At 40.0% G+C, this 12,467-nt stretch overlaps 1 protein-coding gene and 1 non-coding gene across 3 annotated transcripts in view; both read left to right on the top strand.

The window, feature by feature from the left end:
- The window catches only part of LOC110841044 (ryanodine receptor-like), a 317,152-nt gene that overhangs the window by 176,785 nt on the left and 127,900 nt on the right, over nucleotides 1-12,467 (top strand). The gene's annotated exons all lie outside the window — the stretch shown is intronic.
- On the top strand, nucleotides 5,853-5,934 carry TRNAS-AGA (transfer RNA serine (anticodon AGA)). The gene has a single exon. It is a non-coding gene; the product is annotated as a tRNA-Ser (tRNA).

Here is a 12,467-nt window from a genome sequence, read left to right as displayed (position 1 = left end):
CTAGCTGTGGGACGAGTGGGAAACTTACTTTTGGGACGCGCCTCGTATGTTGTAGTCGGGAGAGATGCCCTCTCGAGGACTATTTACTTCCTAATCTTCATCTGTACTTCTCGTTGTATTTCCCGCACGACGATAACAGCAGACAACGAAACAGCCAGTCATCGTCACTTTACCCAAACTTTCTTCCCTTTTTCTTCTTTCGTAATAATTTTCGGCACATTCGAAACCATTCATTTTTCATCGAATTCATTGCCAGTTTCCTAGCTATGATTAACTTAGAAACAGTCGAACAGTTTTCATGGATTTTTCTTTTATTTTCACATTAGTTCTCTTCTCCCTAGTTATTATTCTCTTCTTCGCATCCTCAGTGTTTACCAAATATGTTAGTGTAGTTTTTATTTTCCTGCCTCTTTTGCTCTTTGTCTGTTTAGTAAGAACTAGAACTGGAGAAATATCATGCAATTGCTTACTTGGAGAATGAAGGAGTTGTGGCAGGAGATTTCATGACAAATACTAATGTCCAATGCATATTAAAGCACTCTCTGTGGAAGAGTTTGATTTCGGTATGTGTTCTTCAGTGTGGTTCCGCAACAGAAAATGCGTTCTCCTAAATAGCTCCACATTTGGTAAAAAAATTCCAGTTACCTCGAAGCAAATGTGGTTGCTTTTAAAAGTTGGCTAACCTGAAGCTCTTTTTATTTTAAGGTTACTATAAATCTATCTCCATACTGAAATGTACTTTGAGCGACTGGAAAACCACCCTATCCAGAGGTTTGAGGTAATGATTTGTATGGCTCGAAAAACAGCGCACGACTAGGTCCATACAATTTTTCTCCGCAAATTGAATTGCTTCTCAAGAGATATTACTTGAATGCCCGTCCATAATAGGCATTACTTTTCCTTCCGGTTTCCACGGGGAAAAGTAATCTTTGCGTCGACACTGGAGTCGAGTCCTGACAAGGATTGTTTCTGTTGACAGGAAATTATCCGAGTTAAATCAACGACGCCTAGGCAACATGCGTTCGTTTCGGAGAGGAAATTATATGATCTGAGGTCACAGAACGGAAAACTTTCCAGGGTTCGAGTTTCTCTTAAGATTTTGGAGCAAACTATTTTGTGGACTTTATCCATCGTCCAAGATCAAAAACCAATAAGAACGACGTTTCGGAGATTGGAATCTTTTTTCCGTCTCCAAGTAAAAATCTTAAATTTTAAAAACTGTGAGTGGTATACAGCATCCGTGGCGTAACCCTTTGGTAAATTGAAATCCAGATGCCAAATGTTTTCCTATTCTTATTTTAAATATAGAATTTCTCTACAGTGTTTGATTTTGCATATATTATAGTAGAGTTGAAAGCAAATGATTATAAAGCTCTCCATAGTTTGGTTAATTGAACACTATCACAAGGTTTTTCTATATCCATAAACACTAATTGAAGAGGTTGTGCTCGAACTGTTTTCTTTCCAATAATTTGTTGCAAGCAAAAGGTGTGATCTACTGTAGATCCTCCCGCTCGAAAACCTGCTTGTTCTTCCGCCTCTATTTCCTTGTACTTTTTTTCTAGAATATATTTAATTATTCCTCCTTAAAGTCTAATTAAAGTCCTGGTTACTGTTATACCCCTTTAATTTTTACAATCATCTTTCCTTCCCTTCTTATGTATTACGGAAATATATCCTATATTCCGGTTCGGCCAAATTATAATCTGAAAATTACAATGTCTGTCAGACTTGATTGTAGCCTTCACTAGCTTGCGAGAGAAGGAAAATTTACTATAAAAGTAATCAGATTTATTCTTTTTAAAACGTCTGTAAAACAAATCTTTCTTCCAGATGTAGTACCGTAAGGCACTCGAAAACCAGTGGGGGAATTTTGATTTTCTTGTAAACCCGCGGGGAACAGCCTTATCTATAGCATTTAAAACAACCGAGTTCAGGCTAGCGACAGCATCATCGACAGCGGTGAACTGTACATATATGACCAGTCATAACTCGACAGAATGCTATACAACAGGGTGTAATCCCCAGATGCAAATTTACGGTAGGAAAGTTCGGAATTTCTTATACCTGTTTCCAGGGACAATGGGACATTAATAACAAAAGGTGGGTGGTAAACATCCGGCTTTACAATAAAAGTATCAATAATAATAATAACCCAACTCACTGAAGTTCGTAAATACAAGGTCTAGGAGACCACTGCTGCCAACAGTTTCCATGCATTGTCTGAGGTCGAGAAGACACGCGGAGGTGTAGATGGCATCTCCCTTCAGTTTCGAATAATAATGGCAGTTAGCCAGAGGGAGACCGCGCTTCCAGTCAAAACGAGGGGGTGTTAAAATCACCCATGAGAATAACCCGAAAATTTTGTGTCCAAATTGTTTTCCAGAAATCGAAAGTAATTAGCAACAACTTCAGATTTAGCATCAGGCGGAAAGTAATGGTTGCCAATGAGTAGATTTAGACCATCAAAAGAGGGGATTTCAACCCATACACATTCTTCGAAAGATTCTAAATCGTGCCTGGGTTTACAGGCATGTACTCCGGGAGATAAAGCTATTAACACTCCACCTCCACGCGTCTTATTTGTGCATATTCTGTCAGAACGGAAAACAGTGTAACCGTCCGGAAATAAATTGAGATCGTAGCACGAGTCGTTTAGCCATGTCTCAGTTAAACATAAGATACTATGACCAGAGGACCAGACGCTATCGTAGAATTCGAGTTGCTTCGTTCTGAGACCTCTAACGTTTTGGTAATAGATGTCCAAAGAATTGAAATACTGTTTTCTAGTAGACATGGATATCAAGAAATATAGCACATTAACTCTTTAAACCCTACTGGTAATTATATGAACTATCTGCTTTAAAATTCAGTAACTATGAGTCGTGTATTTATGTGTTCCGTATGATTCTCAGTGTAAAAAGCTATTATCTCCTTAAACAGTGTTAACCATTTGATCTTTCAAGTGAATGGTGAAGTGTAGTGTTTTCTTCGCGGTACGGACTGAATCCTTAATATCAGTTAGACGAGCTTCGGCTTCAAAGGGCCATATTAAAATAACATTGGAGGATGAGTAATGAAGCATGCGCATTTAATTAATGTGCCTGAGGTCAGCGACCCTTGGCGGGCTCACGTGAACGCCGTGGTCTCATTCCTTAAGACAAGCATCGCATTTTGTGTTTCGTTTAATCTTCTTGAATCGAGACGAATCAGCAAATGAAGCGTGATTAATTTTATTTGGCGTGACGTTTACGTTTTTGGTCGCTTCTGCCACGCGTGTTTTATTTTCAACTAGGAATGCGGGTGCCTCCGAATGCGTGTCTTCTGTCAAATGTGCGTGGAACGCTCTCTTTCTCTCTGTCTCTTTGTCCCATCCGAACTGCGGACCAAATATTGAGAATTCCTTCGAAGATTATTTCAATAGGGATCTTGTGCAATGTATGTCAACACTGCCCTCCACTGTGGGACCCTTATGGCTGGTAATGCTGTGACTTCTGCATTACCAGGCCATCCGTAAAAGCATAGCTTCTTCTGATGTATGTCTGTTCGCGCCGGACTTTACTGGATTTGTCAGTGTGGAGACAGTGGATCCTTGAGGAGGCAAAATACGAAACCGGGGACTATTTAGTTATTAATTCATGGCAGGTCCATTTGCCGAGGCCTTTATATCCACTTCGAAGACTAGTATCGGGGGACAACGCTTTCAAAACCTATCGGAGGCAGTCACTCTGTCGCCGGTCTTCACGATTTGGTCTTGGCAGCACAACTACTATTGCCGTATGGCCATCTTCATTTTAATATCACGTAATAAAGGAATCTTTAAATAGTCGTTTGAAGATTATTCTCGGGCTTTCACCCTTACACATTGCCTTACTCAATAGCTCCAAGGCCACCAGATAAGATTTCACCCGCTCGGCAGATTTATAGTTCGTATCCTGACGCGAGGAGTCGAGGGCCCATCGATTCCCTGCCAGGGATACGACATCTTCTCCTTTAATTTCTTCGTTTTTCTCTTTTCCACGGCCCAGATGGGGCATGATTACTAGCTCTCGCATTTCTATGCAGCTCGTAGTAATACGACCCTACAACGAATTTTCATTAAATTTGGCACGTACGTCATTTCAAACTTGTACTGTTTAATTTCCTACAACCAGTAACAACAACTTGTGAGGCCAGAAGACGCTACTCAGCGATGATCATTTTTGCCACTTTACCACGGTTACTATCTGACGTCTTATTTCTCCATGGTTACAAAGCATTTCATGTGACAAAAATCAATGTATGCAAACGCTTCATAACTCTCACGCTGTGCGTACATTTGCGAACTTCTTGATGTCGTCATGGGACGCAGAAAACGTCGCTATATGCTGCGTACTAAGGCTTAAATGAAGGTAACAAATGCGCGCTCTGCTTCGTAGGGTTAGTTTAAACCAGAGGTGGCCAACCCGCGGGCCGCATGTGGCCCGCCTTGAACATTTTTCCGGCCCGCGAGATTCATCACACTTTTACAAAATATATTTATATTTAATTTTTAGTGCTATATATTTCTTTACAATGTACGCTTAGTATGAAGATTTCTGTCTTCTGGGTTATTGCGCTGTGTAGTCTGGTCGATGTTAACCAACGTTTCAGAGGTCATACTGCCTCCGTCATCAGGGCGATCGCCCTGATGACGGAGGCAGTATGACCTCTGAAACATTGGTAAATATCGACCAGACTACACAGCGCAACAACCCAGAAGACAGAAATCTTCATCGCCCTGATGATGGAGGCAGTATGACCTCTGAAACGTTGGTTAACATCGACCAGACTACACAGCGCAATAACCCAGAAGACAGAAATCTTCATACTCACCGCTGTGAGAACCTCAAGTCTTACATACGCTTAGTATCATTATTATTATTATATTATCTATGTTTACATGTAAGAATAATAGTAAACACAATAATAATAACTCATTATGTTTCAATTTTTCACTCCAAAAAAATGTCTATAGTGTATCTAAATCTAATATGGGGATATATAATTTTATATGTGGCCCGCGGAGTTATGATGCATTTCCAAAGTGGCCCGAAAGATCATTTGGGTTGGCCCAACCTGGTTTAAACGAAGTAGCAATGAACTTAATTCGCTTTTGCTCTTTAAAGCGCTACAGGTTGCCTGGCGACGATGGAGAGATAACAAATGACTGGTAGAAGAAGAAGAAGAAGAAGAAGAAGAAGAATGGTTTTGTACGGTACGGAATAATCTCGGAAATAATGCCATTTTGACCCAACACCTTAAGAGGGAAGAAGAAATCCCACGATTAAGAAAACTTCACGCCGAGGACCTTCGAGAAATATTTCTGCGGTGACCAAATTACACAAGACGAGGGCAGATCATGTAGCACGAATAGGTAGATAAAAATTCATACATATTTGTGGTCGCAAATTATTGAAGAAATAACTATCTGGACCACAGGCATAGATAGGAAGATAATATTAAAATATACCTGTATAAAATAGAATGTGAGAACGCGGGTTAGATTCATCTGGATTCGAACAGGGTCCAAGATAACAAAAATCTTCATGTTCCATTAAAATATATTATTTTACTACCTGTGCGACTGATCCATGGAGTGAAGTCATTTAATGACTATAGTAAGCTCACGTTTCAGATATTCTTATCGCCCTGATTATGGAGGCAGAAAGGACCTCTGAAACTTTGGTAAAAACTTCTACCAGACTACACGGCGATCCCAAAGGACAGCCCACTTTGCACTCTACAGCCGTGAAGATTTCAAATCTTAATCCGTAACTTGTGTCTGCATACTTTCACGTCATATAATACAGGTTTGAAGCTTGTAGTGGGCAGCTATGGTGTCCGAGTCGTTAAGGAATTGGATTAGAAATCCAATGGTTTCTGCCCGCGCAGGTTCGAATCCCGTCCGTAGCGATAACATTTTTAATTTTGCTTAGAAACTACCTTATAATTATTTTATCGGTATGTAAAATTAAATTTCTATCTACGATCCATTTTAACAACGGAACTATCTAATATTCACTTTAATTTGATCTTGCCATGCTTCCTACTCGTCTTTCGAAATTGACGTTTTAAGAAATGTTTACACAACAAAATTTTGTATTAGCCTTGTCTTCCATATTCTGTCCACATTCCCAGTCCATCCATTGTTTCTTCCTATATTCCACTAAACTAGAATTAATGTATCTATTCTGTAATCATTGAATCCTTCGTAATATTACTATCCAAAATTTGCATATTGATATATTTATTGTATTTCCGTGAGTGCATTGTTTTCAAACGTTTGTGCGCCTAGTTTAGAGTAAAATACCATCTTACTATCTGAGACACACAACTGGAAAAATTAAAACTACCTATTGTTCGATAGCTGGCAGGATATTAAAAGTATTGAAAATTAATATGTTTCATTCTTCCAATTTCATCATGAACTTAATTTCTTCTGTACCATTTTACGTTCTCGAAGATTTGGAATTGAAAACTTGTAGTGGTTTTATATAATTCGAATTCATTCATAATTTTAGTGTGTTAATCCCACGTAATTGACAAGACCACAGCAAGTGTTCAGCGGAAGTATTATTTATTGCAAGATAAAGATATTCATCTCGATACGCGAATCCCTAAATATACTCACGTTAATGTCCTCCACTGTAAATTTGAATCTGTTGGAAATTTTGTGTCACCTAGCGTTAATCATCGAAACAAAAATGAAAATCAGGCCTAGTAGGGAAATTTAATGTGAGGCCATTATGTTAGATCTATTCCGCATTTGCAGTATTGCCAGCACTTGTTAGTGGGTCCAAGGGTATACACTGAGACTAAAATTGTCAGCGGTGAGAACAGGTTGGTGCAGTGTTTGTGCATATACAGTGAAACCTCTCTAACTTGGACACTTGCGGTTCCACGATAATGTGTCCAAGTTACGGAGGTGTCCAGGATAGAGGGAATCATCCTTTCAAATTGTGGAAATTGTAAAGTATTATGAAGCCCTTCACAAAAAGTAAATTATTGATAAGAAAAATCAAAAGGGTAAATTAAATTTTTACAAATTTTGTTTTCACTAAATTAAACTTTCATGGATAAGCTCAAAGTGAAGGGTACCGATACTTTTACGTTTACCGACAATGTAATCTGTTTACTTACATAATCTAACTACTGTAGGCTTGCTCGAATTAAGAATAATTTAATTATTAATTATAATAATCTTTTGAAACCCACTCTCGTGGTTGCACATTACACCCCAGCCTCAATGAAATTTTAAATGTTCAGAATGTATTCTTTTTAATTGTACTTAAGGCAGTAGCTCAACATATGATGTCACTTATTTCTTGTAAAAAAAGTCCGTCACAAGACACTGCTTTTTTGCTTTTATCTTTGAATTTGTCCATCCTCTTTCTAATGTTTGCCGCAATTCGAATAAAGTTTCAACCATTCCTTGTTGGTTATGAGCGAAAGCACACCGTTCCAATTTCTGTTAACACTGTTTAACTCAGTTGCAAGCAACAGTACAGTAGGGCACCGCTTATACGGCGGGTTAGGGAGCAGACCCCCGCCGTAAAGCGAAAATCGCCGAAAAGCGGATATTTGCCTTATTTCACTTGCAAATGCATATCAAAGCCTAATAAGATGTTACACTATCATATAGTAAGTGCGCAATAGCGCTAGGCCTAATAAAACGATATGAAAGTTAAATGAATATCAGTAATACACACATTGTCCTCAGCTTATAGTGATTGGTGAATATAAATTTGAAAATTGATATGCTTATAGTAGGAAGGATGAAGGAGATGGCGCATCTTCATCATCTGACTCTTCAACGAATCTTATTCATTTTGGTGATGGTTTGGAAGCCATAGACATGCCTTGTTCACGAAGTTTAATCATCTCTAACTTGGCATTTAAAGTAAGAGGCTTACGACTCCTCTTTTTATCGCTACTACCCTTTGACGCCATTGTAATTACACTGTATTAACACAGAAATATTATATAAATAAACAGTTTGTCATAAATGAAAAATTGCCAGAAATACATAGAGACGCGGAGTGCACAAAAGCTGTAAACAGACTGAATCAGCGACGAGAAAATGGCGCCAGACGCACTTCTCTGACTCAGCTGTTGAGCGCCGTATTAGCGGATCGCCATAAAGCGGAGCGCCGAAAAGCGGGGCCCTACTGTACTGACAAAGTTAAAACTGTACCAGTAATACGTACTGTAGTCCAGTGAAGGGTTCAACAAAATTATTCCATTGATGTGTTCAAAGTCTCACACCTTCAAACATAAGGTAATCATCAGGTAGAAGGCATTCATAAGTCATAAATTCAAAGCAACAAAATACTAACTGTAAACGTTTCCCATAAAAGCATTGAAGCTAAGTGCATGCATGCACCTGTCCAACTTACAACAAAAGGGGTGTTCAAGTTCCAGGATAAAGGGGTGTCCAAGATATAGGGTTTGTGGACATGTATATACGTCCCCAAAGCCCGTGTTCGAAACTGGAGCGATCTGGGCCTACACAGCCTTGATGATGGAAACAGAAAAGCTCCCTGAACCATCGGAGATTTTTAACAAATTAACAAGGCAGATAGCCCAAGAATATGTTATTGATCCTAGTCGCTGTGAGAGCTTTATATGCAAAATAACTGAGAATAACATGCGAAATATTTAAATATATATTTTGTGCAGAATTAGGAGTTACTGAATGTTAAAAGTTGATGGTGCATATACTTACAGTTCGGCCTTGAATATATCAAAAAAAAATTCAAACAAATCCATTCATTAGATCAAAATGTATATAAATCTGAAAAAGGGGTTCATTTTGGGGCATGTGAAATTCAAATTTCCTCCGTCATAACGAGTAATCTTTATTCATAAGTACAGTGCCATTTAAGGATAAATAAATAAACAAATAATTGCTGTATATTTAGGTAATTAGTTCTAGTTATTGTCGACAACAATGGTTATCTAGTGAGCCATGCCTCATGGCTCGAAGTGGCCTATCTGCCCCTTCGACGTTCTTCGGAGCCGCTGGCCTCGAGACAGCAGGGCGGGCAGACAGTCTGTGTGTGTCCGCCGAGCAGAGGAGGACTCGAAGATAGTTTTTACTATGGCTCCACTACTCTCTGACGAAAGCGGTTCGGTCTTCCTTGATGTCGAAACTGAATTTTTTTATTTCTGAAAGTTCAGGGGAAGAAATTCCTGATGAAACATCTTTCTCCGTTTGATTCGCTTCCATTTCGATGCTATCAGAAATGTAAGTGTTTCCGCACAAATGTTTTCTTTAGGCCTAAAAGTTCGTGGCAATAACAATGTAATCACTATCACTAATGATTTAAATATAATTACGCATAGCTTGCAAAATTATTACTTAGCAGCAAACAAACAAAATAGCTCGCAGACCACACGTGATATAAGGCACACCAGATACTGACCCAGCCAACTGCAAGATCGCGACTGATTTGTCGTTCGGTATTCCGGTTGTCTTTAATGATTCAGAAGTTAAAGAGTGACGTGGGGCACAGACAAGTCCTCTTATGGCCTTGTTTATACTGGACCGAGCTAGGGGACAAGTTTGTTAGGTGGGGCGTTGGATGCGTCTCGAAAGTAGGTCCCTGGGGGTTTGGCTTATACGAGGTACGGTGTTGCGGTTTTGTAGGAATATCTTATATTTTTACGGAGGTGATTTGGTTTAATTGTTTCTTTTCCTTTCCTTCTCTCATGGCTCCGACGGTTGGTTGGGTCTACGACCTGGGCAAGGAGAACCTTACGAAGCTCTGTGAGAGGTATCGAGTGGATGCCACTAGTCCTCTTGCTGAGCTTCGTGACCGCTTCGTGCCGTTTTTGCGAACACAGGAGGAGCAGGAAATCTCAGCGAATCATATGGAGGTAATAGGACCTGGATATCCCGTTGATGTTAAGTGGGCTGAGGTCCAAATCGGTGATCTCCCTTCGGCTGATGGGCTAATACCCATGGAGAGTCATACTCGTCCTGTTGACATGGGTTCCTCTGAATCCACCCGGTACGTCCTCCATCCACAACATTCATATGCATGTGGTGTTGGGTTTGGTTAAGTCCGTGGACGCGGTGGAAGGCAGATCTCCGAAGGCATTTTTGACCTTTCTGATGAAGATACGGGCTCTGTCTTTTCTCCGGTCGCTATGGATTTTGTTGAGGATTTAAGGAAGTCTGGCGTCCCGTTTAAGAAAATGCCGTCTGACGTCAGTTTGGTTGCGGCTGCTTCACAAGAGATTCGAATCTCCTGGAGAAACAGACTGCAATTTAAAATCCACGACCTCTCGTGGGACTTCGACTTTCTCGTGGCGAGACGCTTACCGGTGGGAGTAATTCTGGGAGCGGATTTTGTCTGTCATAGTGGTATGGTTCTGAATCCTTCTCGGGGGATATACCAATTCCAGTTCACACCTCAACAGAGGTATGAATCTCTCTCTAATTCAACAGGCGCGTCCAGAAGGCAGCTATGTCCATAGGTGAGAGGTCGGCTTGTAGTATTTCCACTTTCATTAAAGAGTTTCCCGCGCTGTTCTCTGATAGACCGGGCACGGTGAGGGGAAGCACTTGTGGCATCGAACTATCTGACGATGTGCCAGTGAGATGGCCACCGTATCAGTGTTCGCCACCAAGACTGATCACCCTCCGGCTGCATGTGAACGACTTGCTGAAAAATGATGTCATTAAACCTAGCACTTCTAATTACGCGACAGCCCGGCCTTCCTGGTCGCCAAAAAAGAGGGAAAATTTCGATTGGTGATCAATTATCGAAAGTTGAATCAGAAAGTGATTTACGACTCCTTTCCGTTGCCCACTATTGAAAGCGCATTTCAACATTTCTCCGGAGCTAGGTATTTTAGTGTTTTAGACATGAATAGTGAATATTATCAAATACCTCTCGATCAGAAGAGTCGGAAATATACAGCTTTTATCACCCGGTTTGGCTTGTATGAGTTTGTTAAACTGCCCATGGGGATTTGTGTAGGCAAGCAGATTTTAAGCCGTGAAGTGGATCGAATCTTTGGAGACATCAAATTTAAATTTCTGTTTCATTATCTCGACGATCTGTTGGTTTATTCCAGCACTTGGGCCTAACACATCAGACACCTAAGGCAGGTTTTTTCTGGACTACAAAATGCCGGTTTCACCCTAAACGCAGCCTAGGTCGTGTTAGGGGTTCAGGAGATCAGATTCCTCGGCTATAGGCGTCCGCCTTAACCCCGAAAGGGTAAGCGTGATAAAAGGGTTTCCGACACCGAGAAACTTGAAACAAGTTCGGAGTTTTCTAGGAATGGCGGCATTCTATAGTCGTTTCATTCCTGACTTTTCTCGGCTTTCTGAACCGCTAAATGCCCTGAAGCGAAAAAACGCTAAGTTTGTTTGGGAGGTGAACCAACAACGTGCTTATGAAGCCATTAAGGAGGCCCTTTGTCAGGACCCGACACTGCAAATTCCTAATTTTCATCTTCCATTCGTGTTGCAATGCGATGCGTCAGACATAGGGGTATCGAGTGTTCTAAATCAGGAGGTAGGTGGGAAACTAGCGCCCATCGCCTTCTTTAGTCGCCCTTTCTCTCCCGCGGAAAGAAATTACTCGACCTATGAGAAAGAATGTCTTGCCGTCGTACTGGGATGCGAAAGGTTCCGGCCATACTTAAAACATATGGAATTTGTTGTGCATTCGGATAATGAGAGCGCTCTCGTGGATTCGTCACCATCCGCGCCAACTAGGGCGCATAGGGAGATGGCTATTACGCCTATCGCCGTTCAAATTTAAGGTGGTCCATATCCGGGGAAGCGAGAACGTCGTGGCCGATTTTTGAAAATTTTTTGGTTTTCTGCGCTTTATGAACGATTTCCCACGTTTTTCGATTTTTCGAAAATTTTCGAAAAATTGAAAATTTAAAAAAATAACCTAACCTAACCTAACCTAACCTAACCTAACCTAACCTAACCTAACCTATCCTAACCTAACCTAACCTAACCTTACCTAACCTAACCTAACCTAGCATTTTCGACGATTTCCCGTTTTTCGAAATTTCCGAAAATTTTCGAATAAATTGAAATTTTCAAAAATTTTCAAAAAGTTTCAAAAAATTAAAAGTTGCTGTAAATGGCATGAAACGCGAAGAAAACTGAATATTTTCGAAATTTTCTAAAAAAAATTTGAATTCAGAATTTTTGAATTTTTTTTGGTTTTCTTCGCTTTATGGACGATTTCCCACGTTTTTCGATTTTTCGAAAATTTTCGAAAAAATTGAAATTTTCAAAAAATTAAAAGTGGCTGTAAATGGCATGAAACGCGAAGAAAACTAAATATTTTCGAAATTTTCGAAAACAATTTTGAGTTCAGAATTTTTCAAAATTTTTTGGTTTTGTGCGCTTTTTGGACGATTTCCCACGTTTTTCGATTTTTCGAAAACTTTCGAAAAAATCTAAATTT

The sequence above is a fragment of the Zootermopsis nevadensis genome, unplaced genomic scaffold (genome assembly GCF_977971745.1).
Source record: "Zootermopsis nevadensis isolate Lab colony 2312 unplaced genomic scaffold, Znev_1.0 Znev_ptg000038l, whole genome shotgun sequence".
In the NCBI taxonomy this organism is placed as follows: domain Eukaryota; kingdom Metazoa; phylum Arthropoda; class Insecta; order Blattodea; family Termopsidae; genus Zootermopsis; species Zootermopsis nevadensis.
Note: the sequence above shows the minus strand (reverse complement) of the source record. Positions and strands in the feature narration are given on the sequence as shown.